We start from the raw sequence: 19,908 nt of genomic DNA on the forward strand, positions 1-19,908 counted from the left end.
TTCAGCTGACACCCCCCCCACACACACACACACACACACACACACACACACACACACACACACACACACACACACACACACACACACACACACACACACACACACACACACACACACACACACACACACACACACACACTCTTTGTATGTCAGCGTTTTCTCTGAAGGAGGAATTTAGAGCTCAGAAAGTTTATAAATAAGCCTTCTATCAAGTTCCACAACAGGTGTGACCCCTGTGTCCTAAAACTGAACACTTTCAGAGGGTGAGGAGGGGAGGACAAACTACCGACTGGCTTATGGGAACCTCATCCAAGTACTCGATAAATTATTTCTTTAAAAAAAAAAAAAAAATCCTCTTTTTTACACCCTGTCTGAACTATGACAAAGTGTCAAACGAGACCAGTTTGTGCACGCATTAACAGCTGTAGTGAGGACAGACATGTCATGTTCTGTTCCTGCCAGGAGAGGTTTGAGGTATTCAATGAAGCTTTCAAGGATAAACACCATATCAGGTGATATACTGTACCCAGCAGCACTCAACGTGACACACGGAAAAGAATGCAGCTTGTCCCTATGGTGTTTCAACAAATGCAGCAGGAGGAGGACTGCAGGGCCTGCCAGTGAAATTGTAAAGGACTTTTCAATACCTGTCAGAGTTAAGAAAGCACCTATTTACTGCTGCCACAGCTCCCACTGCTGCTCAAGGTGTAAACAGGCGAGGAAATAGTAAATGAGAGTTAAACACACAATTCACATGTAGAACAGGCAGGCATTTAGAGAGGAATTACCAGTATGGAGCTTGTAATGTAACAATTTAGGGGCCACAATCCAATCCAAACCTGCACACCGAGGCCATAGGGTGTACACAGTACCTCCCCAAATATGGTAATTTTGTAAAATGATACAACACTTACTGCAGATGAGCAATTTTTTAACCTAGGAATAAAATTTTAAAAAAATTTCACAGTTGCAAGTGGGGCACAGGTGTGCCTGAATGCACCTGTTAATGACACCTGGACCGACAGGAAGATGCTTCTTGTTTTGAACAATCATGAAATCTTTTAAACATTTGAATCTCTGTATTAAGTGGTTCATACATTTTCTTGTTATGCTTTGAACTGAATATAAGCAGGGATGTTGAAAAAAAAAATAATATGGAAGGAGCTCTGAGATCCTCAGGGAGTAATTATGGTCAATCATAAAACTTTATCACAGTATGAGACAAATAATGTCACAGACTGTGAGCTGATTGCTCAAATTCCGTCTAAACAAGGATGCTTGGCCATGCATGACTGATGTGCTTTTATGTACTATTTAAACCCTTTAAGGTTATCAGTTAAGTTTCCAATCATGAGTTTATATTTCTTATTCAAGATGGGTGTACACTTAGATTAAGAGGGACTTGCTGAATACACAGTTATGGAGAACCTTTTTTACCTCAATTTACCTTACTTTAACAGGTGAACATACTGCAATATAAAACTGACATGAGTTCATTGTACAGCTCATATGAAGTGGCATCGAACAGCTACATGTTGTATACAGATAACTTATTTTATGTTTTGCTCATGTTAGTGATGGCGTGCCTTAGGATAATTTCCAGTGGGGGTGGGTGTAGCATACAATTTTATTTACCAGAGCATCACGAGTAAGAGCGGTCGAGAAATAAGAGACGATGGGTAATGGTGGGTAAAATGTCCTCCTCCATGTTACTCCCATGTCCTTAAATGTCCCTCCCCGTCTCCTGTCAACTGAGAGCAGCCTCAGAATTAGGAGCAGGTGAGCCAATAATGAAAGCTGGCCAGATTACTTTACATTATTTCAATCAATTATTCAAATGTCCCCATTGCCTTCATGATGGCTTGACGAGGCATGCCAAATAATGATCCCTCCCCCACGCTTGCAAGTTAAGACGCATGCTCGCCTAAATGCTGACGCTCACTTACAAATACTTAGCCGATCATGAAAAATTCACATGGCCAAGTTCACAACAACAGCGAAACACTAATTTCAGGCCTGTTAATTGGACCCAACTGTGGAAAGATGTCAGGTCGACCTGTGCGAGGTCAGAAGCAGTTGGTACCAGCGGTAGTTGCATTTAATGTCTCTGTCACTGTAGTCAAGAGATAAGCAGCCGAAGCAGCGCAGTGAGGAGGGGAGAGGAATAAGTATAGCCAAACAAGTGCAAGAGGAACAGGGTACCCTTTGTCCCAGACTGTGACTTTAAAGAGTGTCAAAAGCTAATAAATATTTTAGAATAAGGTGTGTTGGGGGCAGGCCTTCTCTATCAGGCGTCTGCTCTGTTTACTCTCCCAGGGAAACAGGTGCAGCCACATGAAGGAGAATTTCATTTCAAAAATAGCATTTAGCATTTTACTCCTCCTGGAGGCCTTCTCTGTGAGAAATTCTCATGTAATCATACACCATGGTTACTGAAAACTTCTGAAGTTGATCCACTGAGACATATGGTGTCTTGGGGAGAGGAGGAGCCACAGAGGCTTGAGGGATGTAAACAGGATTAAACTTTTGTTTGGTTTGTCATTATTTGCAACGGGCAAGTGAACAACTGCATGAAATTATTCGTTTTGCTGGCTCATAATCCCGATTTTAAAAGTAATTGTCTGCAGTTAAGTAAACAAACAAATTATGTGATGATGCTGAAATGTGAATGGTTTTTCATTAGATCTAAAAATATACCGGAGATTAGCAGCAGAGACAATGAGAATTAATGTTTAAAACAATACATTGGAAAGCACAGAGCGACATCCATTATCCAGAATCCTAAATTACAGATTTGTAACATCTTCCACATTTTCCTGAGATGACTTTATGGCGAAGGCCTGCTTGTTTTCATCACTGGAGCAGTGTGCAGTCTCTTGAACATCCAGGTCCAGGTCACACTCCCTCTGAGCTTTCACATTTTGAGCTTTTCCATTCGCGTCATCAAGTGCTGCTTGCAACATAATGAGAGATGTGACAATTAATTTTCTTTTAATCAAGGTCGAAATGAAGTAAATTGGTGCAGCTTGGCAAGCCCTCATTTTCTATTTTTCTAGTGATGCAAAACAAATACGATAAAATTATGGCCCTCCTCACCTTCTGTAATTAGAAAGCATGAATGATCACAGGGAGATGATATGTACTATACGGTACCTCCGACTATGCCTCTCTCCCCAGAGATCAGATTTCAGCTCTTTTGAAACAGATGACCATGTTTTCCTCCCCTCGCCTCCCTTATTTGTCTGTTCTGTTTTCCCTCTACTGGAGTTACAGACAGAGGGAGCAGCGCAACATGACATTGACTGCAATGTTGTTGTAATGCCTCTCAAATCTTATTAAAAACGCAGCTGTGAAAGACCTTGCTGACTCTAAACATTTCCATTAACTCTGTTGTTTTAGTATCCCTTCAAGCTGATTAGGAATTTATTAAAATTAGATTTTACCTGGGCATCTTATCACCACCATATGGTGCAGTGACCAGCACTGTTGAGGATGGTATTTGATTTTAGTTGAGACCAGTGAACACAGCTTCTGTAATTATTTATTTAGAAACATCTGTTTCCCCTGATATCATTTCACACCATCAGCTTTGAACACAGGTCTAAATTTCAAATTTTAGTCTTTGCGATCTCTTACTTCAGAATATACATTTTGTTCTGAGAAAAGTTAAGGATGTTGTGATACTGAGGAGCCACACCTTAATGGCCTGTTGGAAGTGATTCAGGAAGTAACCACCTCCCTTTTATTGTTTGCTGCCTAAACATGTAAATGGCTTAGATAAAGAAATTATATTGACCCTGGATGAACAGAAAAACCACCAGACACATTTAAACAATATTCATATCTATATTTAATTTTTGTAAAAGATATAAAACTGTAGGACAGAACTTCTTCTCAACATATTATTTCACTGAGTACCGTTTTCCTTTTGAGGACTTTAGCCGTGGAGTTTGTCAGAAAGAATAATTTACTGGCTAAGACATTTCAGCTCGTGCCCTCTGCTGCTCATGTGCTGCCTACATCTGTCACACCAAATGTGTCTCTGCGCGGCCTCAAACACTAGGTGTACACAGTGTTGAAATGTACTGGAAAAATATATACAAAGGCTTGATCGAGCATTAGCTCTAAGTCAGCACAGTGAGGTGGGTATGGCGACAGCTGTCCAATCTTACCCTCACCCCTCCTCCCTTACCAGCCACCATCACTTTTCAAAAATGCTCCCTGTTTACCATACATAGGCAGCTGCCACCACCGTTAACTTCCATAAGACAGCCACCTGCTAAAGGACATTTGTACATGTCTTTATTTAATTAAGGCGAATGCCACTTCATCGGCCTGCTCATGCAATGTGACTGAAAATAAGTTGACCTTGATCAGGCTCGTGCTGGTGGACAGCTAGGAAGCTTGTGGAGGGCACACGTCTTCTTCACCAATCAAAATGTCAGTTTTGCCACAAAAAAGACACAATATTTTCACAACTCCAAAAAATGACCATTACACCCATGTTTAATTGCGTTACTGCAGCCCACAGGAATAAAGTATCACTAATTTTCAATGTTAAACTTGTTTTGATGGACATGAAACAGATATTTGAACTGATATTGATGACAATCACACACAGAGTTCATGGCATACTGCACTGTGTCCTTTTCTGTTTTAGTTTTCTTGTTAAATTCAGTCTTGAACAGATGGTAGATTCTGCAGGACAAATTTTCAGACCATTGTTTTTCAGAAACTGTGACCACAGCAAGGCCTGTCCTAGAAAATCAGAGGAAAATAAAGGAGTTGAAAAGGCAACATGCAGAAATTGATGGTGTGCGCTATCACGTGAGTAGTGGCAATGAAAGTAAATTTTTGACTACTAAAAATGCTTTATTACTGTACTAATTTACTTACTTGTAAGTGTGTATGTAGACACATGTAGACTTGGGTTACTTTGAGGTTGTATTAGTTGAAAATAAACCCACTGGATATTTGGTAAGGTTTTTAAAGGAGGGGGAAATGTCCAATAATATATAATCACATAACAAGGTAGATCAATTTAATCTAAGATTGGTCAAAACAGAATGTGTTTAGACTGGCAGCAGAGTTGAACAGCTATTCAAATGACTCTTCTAAATACTCCAAATGTATATGTTTGATCTTTTTTAAAAGTGTAAAAAAATCTGAGATGCAAAAGAAAATCCCCCCCCTCTCCAGTCTTGTCTGTGTTGAAACTGATACAGATCTGCAAATTTCCCAGAATACAGTGCTGTACACTGTAAAAGTTTTGAGCACCTAAGACGTTCGGATTCTTACCTACGACACAGTACCATTAGTTAGACGTCATTCTGCAGCATGACTATGACCCCATACATAAAGTTAAAGTTGTTAAGAACTGAAGATCTTCAGTTACAAGAATGAGTTTTACCACAGACATTTGTCCCCACAGATCTCAGATCTCAACATCATCAAGTCAGTCAGGGATTACATGAAGATACAGAAGACATTGATACAAACTAAATCCACAGAACTGTGGCAAGTTCTCCAGAATGCCAAACACATGTAGAATTGGATCAGTGCAACTTATGGTTATACCAAATTTTGATTTCACTTGTTTTTTTTTCTGTTTATTCCTCTTTTTATGAACTTACTTGTATGTCTTTCCTAACCTTGGAGTGCCATGTGATGAGCTCTTAATGTTTTATAATTAGTAGTACCACTGGCAAAGGAGTCAGCAGGGCAGAGGTGGGGTGGGTACGCCCTTGAGAGCAGGCCTTATGAATAAACGGCTGGCGATAAATGGACTGGATCATTACTGAATCAAGTGATCTGCAGAATAATCTATTGATTTTCTGGTCTTTCTTACTTCTTTATTATTCTGTATCGCAGTATTGCAACATCAGGAGGATCCCACTGATGGATGGGATGCTTGCACCTCTGCAGTGACCGTGGGGGGTTATTTAAGAATGTAGTATATTAAACACATTCCAGGGTAGTGGGCCGAAAATCCACACAATATCAGTTGGATTTATCAGGTGTGCTTTTTTTTAAATTTATTTATCACTGACATTCTTAACTATATTTAGAGCAATGTTTATGAATGATTCATCATCTTGATGTTTTAAGTGGAAGGAGACCTAGTGTAAGACATGGGCTGTAAGGCCTTATCGGCATTAGATATATACATTAACTATACAACAACATACAGCCCCAGAAAATAGGAGATGGAACTAAATTATGACAAATCCTTATAATACTGAACAGAGAATGATTTTAAGATGAATTTATTCAAATCAAATAGTGCCAGGTGTTAAAGGTTATTCATTCATAGAGACGAGCCAAAACTCCTTTAAAAACCTTTAATCTCCTTAATAGTTCTTCAGTAAATTGATCAGTCTAACCTTGTATGTCTGTGAATTGGTCCTTTTTGGGTTCAACTGCCGCACAAAAGTTTAAATAGAATAGTTCCCTGAAATGAGAATGAGGTGGTGAAGTGATTATTGTATGACAAATCAATTAACCAATACCTTAAATGTATGGGAGACAAACCAAGCAGTAGGTCACGATCCTTGAATCCTAAACCTTACAAAGAAGCAAGAGATTAAAGCACTATCTACCTTGTTAGTTGACTTTGCTATCGATATCCTCGATTCTTTATTATGTACAAGAGGACACATCACAAAACTGCTAATTGGCAATAATCTGTTTGTCAATAGTTCAGAAGACTGCAGAATTTAGATAGGGAAAGTTCAAGTTTAAAATACATTATCACAGCCCCACTATTCCTATGGGCTTTGCTCCTAGAAAACCTTCAAGGAGTCTCATGCTCAGAATATTTTACAGTAAATTATTGATGTATGTTTGGTGGTAGAAAAGGTGAGAGAGAAGGAAAACAAACAGAACAGGTGACATTAGACCAAAACAAAGTAAAGGAAAGAACGTGACTCATAACATTAATAGAAAGGCATCTTTAACTAAATGCTAAAGTTGCTCTCTATCTCCTGCTGTAGGTGTGCAAATGTTTGATGTTCTCCACCATTAATAAAATATATAGAATGTCAGCATGCTTTTACAGCTGTTTCCACTGTCTCCTCCATTTTTGGTAGTATAATAATAATAATAATAATAATAATATAATAATAATAAACTTTATTTGTATAGACCTTTCATACAAGAAATGTAGCTCAAAGTGCTTCACAGCAAGAGAATAACATGCAGTGTTTCACATAAAAACATATAAAGGAACATTTAAAAATATAAAAAAAGAAATGGGATAAAACAGATAAAATGCATAAGAAACAGATAAAAAGCATAAGAAACAGATAAAATGCATAAAAATGAATACAAGTATACTTGATTTGGGTCATTCTCTAGGATTCAATTTATGATATGAAGTACAGGAAAAAGCAGTTGTAGCAGTTGTACGTCTTTTGCACTTTTCTAGAACTTTACTTCACACAGTCTATAATATTACCCAGTAATACACTAGAGATTACATCTCCTTTTCTGCTGTGATTTTAGTAAATTCTTTAAGGTAGACTCGTCACTGTACCTGCAGGTTTCTGCGAAACCTCGGTTAAAAACTCACATGGGTACAATCCGTTCGTACACTACAAAAATTCCCTTTTCACTCACATATCAGTTTTTTTTATAGTATACACTCTATAGCTGACAATATAGCCTATACAATGTATACTTTCCCCTCAAAACCACTTTTAGACATATTTTGTTTATATTACAAATTCAAAATCACAGTGACCTAAAGAACGTGCTATTTTTTGTTGTTGCTAATACTAGGCTACTTAGGATAAACTCTGATTTGATTTTATCCTGATTTATTTTTAATCGTTATTTATTAAGTTTGATATCTCTGTTTTGTTTTTTTGTGTAATGTTGTAAATTTATATATATTTTGTGAGGCAGAAACAAAAACAAACCACTTTAACGCAGAAGCCAATGGGAAACAAACATACTTGGCTAAGGAAGGTTTAAATAAAGCTTTAAATAAGTTGGTATCTTACAATATCGAGATGTGTCACCTGATCCGGCCCGCCAGGGGGTCCAGCTCAGCCGGCCGGATGACTTTGCTAAGTGTGAAAATTACAGAAAGACATAAATTGCATTTCTATGAGAATATGGAGGTTTATGAGTACAAACGTTTTGTTATTTTTTTTTTTTTTTTTTTAATCGATCCAGTAATTGCTTCAAAAACAGCGTAAATGCGACGTCTGCTCCGGAGGCAGCAGCGCTCGCTGCTAGGGAATCTGCAGAGGAGAGCCCAGGCAGATAAACAGTGGGCTGATGTCTTGAGTTTTTGGTCTTTATGTTTCTAGTTTATTGTAGAAAGACCTTAAAACAGGGTTTATCATTCAAAAACCTTCACCAATGATTTAAACAAAGAGAAATATTGTCGTTATGTATGCGTTATTATGCTATGATTTTACTGGTCTGGCCCACTTGAGATCAAAGTGGGCAGTATGTGGCCCCTTAACTAAAATGAGTTTGACACCCCTGGCTTAGAGGCTCATTAGACAGTCAAACAGCGAGGCGGTCTACTGTACGGATCATTTTATCCTTGAGCTGGCGAACCAAACCAGTGCAGACTGTCAGGAGATAACAGGCTGAAGCTTCATATGGCAGATTTTTCATAAAAAAAAACCTTCCCAGTCAGTTGAGATTAAGTCACATTAGCTGCAGCAACTTGATTGGAAGGATCTTTGCCCTATTGTGATTAAAAAGAAAAAAAAGTTTATACAACACGTACTAACTTTGACTGTCAAACAAATGACCACAATTTACCACTACAGTGCCTGGGCAAACGGGACAATTAATTGGCGTTTTGGTTAATCTGAAAAAAGATGCTTCCCTAGCTGGCGTTAAGTCTAAGGATGCTTAATTATCTAGTGATTAAAGGTGACAATTAAAGATCCAGTTTCAATCGTAAATACCCACTGTACCGTTTCAGAAAAAAAACCCAACATATTTCTATAAAGTAAACTGTTTTAAGTTGTCAGCTCAGATGAGATCACCACTAAACTCCAGTTCAGGTTTTCCAAGCAACACCTGCTAACCGAGAAATTCAATTAAGGACTCCTCTTCCCACTTGGAGCCGGTCTCCAGGGCAGATCTTACGGGCGACTCGCCCCGTAAGAATTAGAAATTGCTACAAATAAAACCCCAAAAAACAGAAAAAAAAAAAAAAATGTGGGAACTTTAATGATGAAAGCGCTCACGCCACCCGCCGTAAACACACACACACACACACACGCGTCCCTTTGAGCTGGAAGTCAGCGAAAGACAGCGGAGAAGTAACACAGGTAAGAGTTTTCCTTTTCCTCTCAACTACTGCTCATCTCATCTGCAAACATGTCACTCTTACGCAGAAAAAAAAAAAAAAAAAAAAAAGGGACATGAAAGTGCCCCTCGCTCCAGCAGCGACTCAAACAAATGGCATTATCAAGCAGTGTTTAAGATGTTGGAAAGGACAGAGAGTTGACGTGAGTAAACGCGGTGCGAGTCCCAGCCTCGATACAGCGGCAGCGCCGACAGCAGCGACTCATACAGTCGGAGTGAACCTACTGTACCTTTGAAAATACCGGCGAGAGCACCGGGCTTTCCTTGATATTTGATAGTTCACGCAACGGTCAAATTAAAAGGCGTAAGAGACCGGAGGAAAACTGCCGGCGATCAAACGCTGGCTCGGTTGAAAAGTTGCGACAGATAGGTGCAACTTTTTCCTCATAGTTTGTACTTTCTGCTCAGTCAAGGCGAACTCAAATGCTCCCATTTCCCAAAATATAAAGCGCAGGGGACACAACGTGAAAACAGGACTGACATGCGGTTATTTATTATTTATTCAGCAGCTTGAACCTTTAATATACGCTGCCGTTGTCAACTGACACTTCTCCAAAACATGAAAAACGACAGAAATGACTTTTGGGTGCGACTGAAGCGCCCGAAAGTTCCAGTTTTAGTCGAGAAAAAAACTTAGTGAAACTCCTTTGGTCGCCTCTAAACGGGTAGTAGCCTTCACATAGTATCATTTGGTGCAAATAGAGGAACTGCAATAAATGTAATCAATATTCAAAGCCTAAATTGCGGAAGTTCTGGTGTTAAAGATGGTCTGTAAATGATTTTTTTTTCTCTCTTTATCTTGCATGTGTACAAGGTTAATTTTAGTAGTATCTGATAGTAGCACAAACTGAAATCTCCTTAATCCAACAATTGCTAAAAATGTCTATACTAATTATGAAACATTACAAGACCCTTTGTATAACATGTTATATCAACTATTGGCCATGAAATTGTTTGTCACCACACACAGAGACACACTATATTTGCTTTGGTAACTATAATGCAGTTCCTGCTCAGTGACTGTAAGGCAGGTTTTCTGACTTCCCACCTACTGTAGAACAAACAATCTGCTAAAAAACACATTATGTACTGTGCGTGTTTGGTTAGTTGTGATCTCTTCAAAATAACACGATGACGTGAGATTTAATTTAACACACTTTTGTAAGGGGTCACTGTTTGTTCCCGTGTGCTTTTATAAATGTCTCTGCTGTGTGCATGCGCGCCACTGTGTTTGTTATTATTCTCATGGATGAAGATGAGGACAGGAATAGATCACTGGCACTTTAAACCCGCAGTTCTCATATTCTCGCCGGATCTTTCTCCTTTGCTAATTATTGTGTTGTTTTCAGAGCAAATATGTCATATCCATGGCGACCAGGCAGGTTTATTGTCTCTCCCGTGCAATAGCTCACAAAAGTAATTAATTATCCGTTTTTTTCTCTCCCTCCTGTCTTTGGTTAAACAGATCATTCAAGGAAAGCCATCTTCTATAATAAAAATGCCACTGCTGGTACAACACAAGGTAAACATGAACGTTTCTTTCACTTTTCACTTTTGATGTTTCTTTTTGTGCTTTGAGGGTTTTTTTCTCTTACAAATCAGCTGTCAAATGACTAATTTTATCATGTAAAAAGATGGATTATGAGCACGGTGTGTGCTTTTGAGGTATTTTCTATAATACCCTCATGATGCAGCAGCTGTGCGACCTAACTGTTGCAGATGTATTCATGCATGCAAAGCAAGTACACACTTGGTACTTAAACAGGCAAGCTTAAAAACACATGCTTTGACATGAAATCCGCTTCCATTTTGTGTATTGAATAGCAAGCATAAGCCAGCCTAAAGGTAAGTTTACTTTAGTGATGTCTTTTATTTTATGAGGTCACCAGAAATAATAACCAACAGCAGGTGACAGTACAGGGTACAGCAGTTCACCTCAGTGCCTTGTTTGTACATGCACTGTTATACAGTGTGTCTAAGGAGAGCTGTAAAGTGATCAGTTTAAGCAGTTTCCAGCTCTTCATCCTGTGTGCTCCCTCAGTGTAGCTCAGGAATGTGACGGCATGTGTCTTCTGTCCGGAGGTCCATCTTGAGTCTGGACACCAGCCAGCCTTCACTGTCAGACTGGTGGTACAGGTTCTCATCTCTCCTCGGCATTGATGAGACACTGCAATACCCATCTGTCAGGCACACTGCCCTTCTCTTTCTGTTTCTCTTTCGTCTGCTCTCTCTGCCTTCCTCCTGCTATAGTTTTTCATTGTCACTATAGGTGAAAGTAAAGCTGCTAAAGAGATGCTATTGTCCATTTGGGCTGTTTTAATTGAAACTTGGTTTGTGTGCATACTTCCGTGTTTATGGATGTGGTCTTAAGGCCTTTAGTTTGGCTTTCTCTCTTTAAAATTGACTTTAAATGTTGCTTGTAGCGCTGCACCCCTGCTTCACTGAATTGGTTGAGAATCTCATTGGTTAATCAGTGTGCGGTGCCTCCAACATTCTTATTGCTCGCAGCCCAATCAGTCAGCGAAATGCCTCATGTCTCATAAGTACCCATCTGCATCTGTCAAGGAGTGTGTAGAATTAAACCCATGTGTATTCCTCCTCTGTTTGACCTTGGCTGTGGACCTCAGGTCTTTGATGTCAAATAAGCGTCAGTAATCCCAGGCGGCATTTGACAGGCTTCAGGAGCTATTACTTTTGTTTCCCCCTCTCTCCCTCCCCCCCACATAAGCTTTATCAATTGCCCTCAGTGTAATGATTTTGTACACAAATTCACACTACCACAACCACAGTGTTTTCCTTGTAAAAATACACCGCCTTCAACACGTACCGTTATACCAGCACAAATAGCACACATGTTTTTTTAATCATCATTATTGTTTTTATTTTAGTGCTGAGGAAATGTCCTTTTTGCATGCTTGATCAGCCAGTAGAAAAATCCAATATAATGGAGGTTCAAGGTGAATTGCATCCCAAGCATTTCCCCACTTCGACTGAAGGAATATTCCAAAGCAAAATAAACAAATCACGCAGACAACAGTAATATAGGGTTGATTTTGAAGGCATGAAATAAGTATCGATTAAATCCTGCAGTTCATAGATGAAAATGGCCTTTTTGGTAATTTGTCCTGGGTCCTTTCAATACGATGGAGAAAGAGAGGGAGAGAGAGGGCGGCATGGACTCGGGAAGAGAGAGAGACTGCAGAACGGGGTGGAGAGGAAGAATAGAGAGCACAATAAGACAAGTGAACAGTGAGAAAGACAGAAAGAAGAGCTTTCACAGAGCCGAGAAAGGGACAAGCTTCCCCTTTCCGAGCTCATTATCATTCTTAATAAGTCTTAAGGAAGGAAGGAGCATTGAGTGTAAATGCACGGTAATCCTTACACTGGCCAAGGTTAGTAGGGACGTCAGCACAAGCGCACCGTTCCCAGCTGGCCACTTTGGGACAGGGAGGGGACCAGAGGAGCACAGTTAAGGATAGATGTTCAAGGAGAAAGTGAGGACGTTTAGACCGTGTATAAAGGTCAGGGCCTTTCCCCCAGCCTGTAGCTTTTCACTACCTGCACCACCTGGCATTTAATGAGTAAACAGTTCTGCACCAGACTCAAAACAGCAGTATTTGGCCATAAGACTGAGTGCAGGCTGTAATAATTCAGCAAAGAAGTGGGAATTGACAGGTGAGAAGTACAAAGTTAGATTAAAAATCGAAATGAGACAGCTCTCACTTCGGCACCATTTGCCTCAAAGGATTCAGTCTTGTATTTATACTCAAGTAACTGTTGACTGCAGTGCGTTTCTAACTCGGTGTTCCTTGGGTGTGGTCCAGAAACAAGCATTAAGATGAATTGGATGAACTGGTGACCAATTAACTCATTTAACAAATTGCCAGCCACTTGCAGTGGTTGTACAACCATGTTGCTTTAATGGAAATCCAATGCAGTATTTATTTATATACTGTACTAAGTTTACAGTCCAGTGCTGTGTCACCCTGTGCATTATACAGTGTTAGTGATATTGAAGTCTTCCTATTCCTTAATCAAATCAGATGTGAGACATGTTTGGCACATTAATCTTAGTCCACAGTAAAACCACACCAGAAGGTGATGAATAATTTGCACAATAAATGTTTTCTGCTGTTACAATTGCATTAAAAAAACACTCCACTAACAAAAACCTCAGTTTTAAAGGTGCCACATTGTATTAATTTAGATTTCCATTACTTTTTTGATAATAAAGCAAATCTAAGTGCTATATAAATACTGTAAAAGTGTCAAAATGTCATTCCACACTGCCTGTATCAGCAGCTGTGCCATTTAGACTTCTGTAAGTTTGTGATGTCACAAGTCACAAATGTTTGCAGTTTCAATAGATTTTCGCACCTAAGCTACTTGGTTAGATTCGGGAAAAGATCATGGTTTGAGTTAAAATATGTACACTATTGACATAAATTAACTTGTGTACTTTTTTTTGTTTTTTGGGGGGGGACTAGTATATTCTAGGAAAGCAAGCAGCACCGTCCTTGCTGAAAGCTCTGATTTTGATCCATCCAATCACAACCTGCTTCCTACTTTGTCCTTCTTTATATTATGTAACCTTACTTCCTGTTTTGCTCCCGTCATAATTACTACAACCGCTAGAGGTTGCAGTACATGTAAGTATGGGTCATTTTGAGCTGCTTGCACAGATAACCTATAAGGCCATGTTTTGGATGAGTTTGGTTTGGCAGTGTGTGTTGGCGAGCCAGCTCATGTGGTCATGCTGGAGTTAAGTGCTCCACTTTATGTCTTGCAAAGCTGATTATTAGGTCATTAAATCCAAACTGAGCTGAAATACTTCCTCTTTGAAGAACTACCGTATCACTCTTCTATGAACATGCCGTTTGTTTTGGTTTAGTTCCACTTTTCTTTTTTTGCCAACATTATGTTGACAATAAAAATAAAATTTTAAAATCTGCTAATTGTTTAAGATCCATACAAGAGACAAACTGTGATTTTTCTCCCTTAAACCTGTAATTTATCTGACAGTTTATTCACAACAAATACTGTTTATACTTTATGGATGCTAGTTTGAGCAAACCTCCAATTTTAGTTGTCATGTCACATGATCAAAATATTTTTGAGAAAGTGTCCTCCCACGGACAACAGTATAAAACTTGGGGAAAAGCACGACTGTCTGCTATTTGTTAAAATAAAAATAGTCACAATTAAGTGACTAACAGTTAATTTTTCTATAGACAAAAAAAACTATCACCCAAACATTTTCTCCATCTGATATTCCTTATGTTGCCAGTGTATTTGAATCTTGATAACGACTCTGTGTGTCTTCTTGGATATGTGGTGGCTTAGTTGTCCAAGAAGGGGACAACAGTCAAATAACCAGATTAAGCTGGAGCTGATTGTGTAGAATAGGTGTGCCCTTTAGTCGTCTTTTGTCTTGCTCAGTGTAATGCCATCTCACTGCCTTTCTGTCTTGTAAGGATAATTTACCAAGAGACAGATGTTTTCAGACCTTTGCTCATAAACCTACACCATTTTGTTCTATTTTTTGCACTTTTAAAGGTTAGGGAGTGAAACACTTTCCCTGCAACGTGTCAGCCTTTTTAGATTGCTTTGGTGTCAGTTACTCTTTTCTACTGTATGCTGAGTTTAGATACTCATAGTGAACTTAAAGTAGCTCTGACTGGGCTGTAAACGTTGTCACATTACACATGGAAGAAGCTTGTCTTCTTCACCATTCTCCTCATCCCACTGTGCTCTGGTTGAGGCATGGTTGGCAACCTGCTCGATTACTGCCCCCCTCTCCCCAGCACCACCAACCCTCCAACCCCCTCCAGGGAGCCTTGGGAGACACAGAGCCATCACCATGGTGATGTGAACACAGATCCCCCACACACCGGTCCATTGTGACTGGCGTGCGTTGAGGTGAGAGGGAACAAAATGTCACAGCAACAGGTTTTTTTGTGTTTTTGTTTTTCCCTCAATTCTCAGTGGAATTGCGCTCAGATCCATGTGATAAGTCGTACTGGAGGGACTGCTAGAGAAACTGGGGGAGTTGGGGAAACAAGTCGATTGGAGAAATGAACAGAGTGACATGGAAAGAGACTTTAAATACTAATAAGTCCATGTTTTTCTTTTCCTTTTATTTCCAGTGGTAATGTTAAGCATCAGGGCAAAAACACAAAAGCAGTCTTTAAGGAGTGTCATTGATATTGGCTTAAATGTGTTTGCAAATTCTCTAAATAGGCATGGCCCAAAGTTGAACAAAACTCCCAGGGTTTTTAATGTTTTACAATACTATTTAATCAGCATCAGAGTTTTGCAAATGGAAAAATATTATGTAATAAAAGGGTTTTAATTTGGCTGGATTATATACAGACTGAGAATACACAGTTTGCTTGTCAGATTTGTGGTAGTTTTGGCGGTGGCACATAATATTGGTCAGTAGAAGGCCCTTTATATCACAGGGTTTCTAAGTTGCTCTATACCTCACTGTACTTCTGACATAGTGGCTTGTGATTAGTTTATGATAATGCCCTTCAAGCTTTCAGTTTACGATGACCTTTGACCTGTCCTGATCCAGGCAACAGGCTATTGGCTCCAGACCATGGTGAGGTAAGGGTCTTATAGATAATGTGGTGTTGAAAAGGTGGAGCAGATTTTGCCCTCCACCCTGAAGAAGATGTGGGCCGTGTCCTCTGACAGGTCCAGGGTTGCCCTCAGTCCTAGAGATTGGGAGCAGGGGTCAGCCCGTGCCTGAGGGCACAAAGGTGACTTCAAACACACAACCCGAACGTCTGGTGTAATGTCTGGGCCTCATGCCCTCTGCTCCAAGTAATAGACCTACCCCATGGCTCCTATAATATTAAATATTAGTTAGTCTTCTCTCTTTCCATACATATATTATATACATACATTTATTGTGTTTTGGACTCACTGCCATGTACTGCACACAACAACTCCCACAATAACCTATTTTATTATGCAAGAAGCACAAGTCTCATTAATATTTGTTGATATATAGCTATAGCAGTCAGGCCGTTTCATGCCAAGTCTGTAAGAGTCTAGCATCTCTGTTCCCTGAGCAGATGCAAAGGTGCAGGTCCTGAGAGATCCTTTTATGTTTGGAGACCTCTCCTTGCTCCTTCGACTGCGACCTCAACCACAGCACAGCTCTGTCTCAATCATCTCTCTGCTGTAATCCCACTTCAGAATTCCTCTTGGCTAAGGGAGTAAATAAATTTTTCAGCATTTATTAGAATACAGCTTGCCAGAAGGGACTCCTCTCTCCTCTCCTATTGCTGCTCCAGTAATTAGCAAATTGATTAGGAGAACTTCAACACACCTCCTTGGCTCTTATCTCCCCATTCTAGGACAATATTGAGGTGCCATGGGACAGCATAAATATTTTAAGGGAAACCCTCGGTGAATCTCATTAAATGGCTGTGGGGCAGAGCAGCTGTCTCCTGCTGAAGGTCCCAGCCAATTTTCTAAACTATGATTAAAGAAAAGTTTTGGATTATTTAAACATGCCATGTCCTGTGGGTTTTTTTTTCAGTGCCACTGAAGACCTCTGTGATTCCCCCACCCGTCCGTGCCAGGACTGCTCCTCTCCCTTTGGATCTATTAGTTTGAAATCGTTTGGGTGATGACTCTTTGAAAGAGGTGGTCATTCTGGGATACCGTGTTCAAATGCAAGGCAACAAAGATCTCTCCTTTATGCACAAATGCTAATTAAAATTTTTTACCCCCATCCCCAAGCTGCAGAGGGAAAGACTTGGTAGCAATTTGGCAGATAATCAAATTGCATTTTAAATGGAGCCGTTTAAAGATGACTGGGGTCTGCTCACAGGAAGACACAGTGGCACAAATTAAGCTCGAATAAGCTGCTATGTACACTGAGGAACAATACAACAAAATTCACATAACAATAGGATTTATGTAAATGGACACCATGTTTGATTTATGTTTCCCTGAATTAGTTAAAAAAGAGTCAGGTAAACAGATTTGTTTTCTGCAAATGCAAGCAAGCAGGAATTCTGTTTTTCTTTTAATTATGATTTCCTTCTTGCTAAGTGCCATTTTTTTTCATTATGTGTCCTTACAATCTGACCAATTGCCAGAAAATGCTAATAGGACATGATTAGTTAACGGTTCTGGTACCTAGGGAAAATTTTGCTCTTAATTTTAGATTTTCAGCCTGACAGAAATGGCAAACTGGGTGGAAAATGTTGTCAACAGCTATGTTTGTCTACAAAAATATGCGCTTAGAAGCTGTCCCCCCACATTTGGTATACATCATTAAGTTCTTCGTGGCCAATCAAACTGTCTGTTCACACAGCATTCCAGCACATATTAGTGACATCTCGTTAGCAGAATACAGAAAACTGACACAAAAAATTTGGGAAACAGGCCTGAATTGTTTATCTCTCGGAATAAGTTAAAAGTGTGACTCGGATGAAATGATAGAATTGGATCAAACATGCAGCTTCCAAAAATGCTCTTATTATCCTCGCTTTTTGTGTCCCTGAAAAAAATTAAGGCACCAAATGATGTGTTTAGTTTTCAGCACTATTCTTTCTCAGGCCACATTTCCTGTAAAGTTAACCATTCATCACAAGACCCATACAGCCATCCCCACTGCTTCATATCCATAAAACCCCATTATGGACAGCACAACAAGTGATGCTTGACTTGTAAGTTTAAAGGGTTCTTAATTGGCTGTGATTTGCTGGCTGTACAGCAGTGACTATGGAAGTGGCATAATTATCCTCCGTAGATGATACATTACTTTTCTGGCGAATTAATGCACCTTAACACTGCATGTATGCACAGTCTTCTGTTTAAGCGTTGCCTTCATCTCAGTGTCATTGCAAACTGACAGGACAAGGGTTTTGACTAGCACACTGCAGGTTGCACGTAAGTAGCTGTACTGCTGACCTCCTCTGCCTTCTTTACAGATACCCACATCCAGAGAAAATCCCCTGAGATCGTTTAGAAGGATCGTTCAATGGATGCATGTTTTCTCTTTAGATTTGTGATTGAAAGCAGCTGAATGTATTTAAAGAACAGTGAAATACTGAAGCATCTCATCCTTACAGGGTTTGATACTCATTCAAAAGCATTTAACAGCCCAGTGGACCTTGAAAAAAACGTCAAGTACCCTTGATACTTTTTGGATTTTCAGGTCGACACATTCCACAGTAATCTAAAGACTATATATGTTACATGTATATGATTTTTAGAAGATTAACATCAAAGAATAGGGTGTCACTGATCATACTTTTTTATATAATAGAATAAAAGCAGTGCAGTTTTTTTTTCTCCGAGCACCAGATTATCCCAGCATAAATTTCAAATTTATACTCCACTGTTTGTTTCAAAATTTGTCTTCCTTTTGGGGGGAAAAAAAGTACAAAACTGATGAGCTCAGTGCGTCTTTGATTGTGTATTTGTGGATGTTATGAATCAGACTTTACTTTGGATTCAAGTTTTGTCTACATCGACCAGGTTTTTAATTTTCTTCATTCTGGGGCTTGTATCCAATCTACCAATCATGGCTCAACACATAATGTGTTGGCACTTGCTGTAACAGAACATTTTGGTTCAAAAACCCCAACAGTCATCCTCACGTCAGCATTTTAATGCCTGTTTTATACCAAAAAAAAGCACAACATAGTTATATTTTTCGTAAATGCAGTAGGATCTTAATTGGAGCATCTCAATCCCTGTCTTATGATGTTGATTGACAAATATTGTTGCAAAGTTAATGACACAAGAGGGATTTGATTGATCAAGTGGATGACTGATCATAAAACTGCAGTCAATATTTGGCTGCAGCTTTATTTCCCCCCCGAACAACAGTGTACCAGGATGTCTGAGATGTATGGCTAGACACACACTGATGGCAAAACACATATTTACACTTTGTCTCTCCCCGAGCGGGATGAAGCTGCCTCTGTTTGCTATACAGTAAATAATATCCCATGATGCTTAAATGAACATTTATTCAGTTAGAGCAAAGGGTATTGGTTAAAGCTGACCAATTTTAGAGTAGTTGGGATGAAAATCTTCCTCTAATTACTGTACAGTGTGGATCCTTCGGTCCCAGTCCCTCTGATGGTATTAAAAAGTCTCTTTTATTTATAGAAATAAAATTTTAGCTTCAGAGACAATAGGCTAGTTCTGTTTTACGGTACAGCAGACTTTATCTTTTTAATAAAAATTCCTGACTTGGTGAAAGTTTAATTAATAAGGGACTTAAAGCTAGGGGAATGAGCAGGGGAGTTGGGTCTTTAAGGGGGTACTTATTTTTCCATCTGGGCTATCCTCCAAAAAAACTGTCAATTAGTGCGTTAAGCTGAAGAGACAAAAAACGTCATTAGTTCTTGCAAAAAGAATAATGGGTTTTAAATGTTTTGCTTCAGAGGCAGGCCAAAAGCACGGCGAGCCTTATGTATTTTTATTCATTTCATGCAATTATCAAAGTTTGAAGGAGGGATTTATTGTACTGAGGTGCATTACTGAGGATGCAGACACAGTTTGTTGCCTTTCATAGAAACTGTACCTTAATTGTCT

The 19,908-nt window shown here is 39.4% G+C and overlaps 1 protein-coding gene across 1 annotated transcript in view; it reads left to right on the forward strand.

Moving 5' to 3' along the window:
- The first annotated feature begins 9,095 nt into the window (after positions 1-9,095).
- casz1 (castor zinc finger 1) overlaps positions 9,096-19,908 on the forward strand; it is a 167,454-nt gene continuing 156,641 nt past the window's right edge. Inside the window, exons 1-2 of the mRNA XM_069689034.1 lie at positions 9,096-9,299; positions 10,802-10,858. The gene's annotated coding sequence lies outside the window, so the exon portion shown is untranslated. The remainder of the gene's footprint in view (positions 9,300-10,801; positions 10,859-19,908) is intronic.

The sequence above is a fragment of the Brachyistius frenatus genome, unplaced genomic scaffold, assembly GCF_029030835.1.
Source record: "Brachyistius frenatus isolate BFR_SWC_R1_liver_20210118 unplaced genomic scaffold, ASM2903083v1 Contig_6, whole genome shotgun sequence".
Taxonomy (NCBI): Eukaryota; Metazoa; Chordata; class Actinopteri; family Embiotocidae; genus Brachyistius; species Brachyistius frenatus.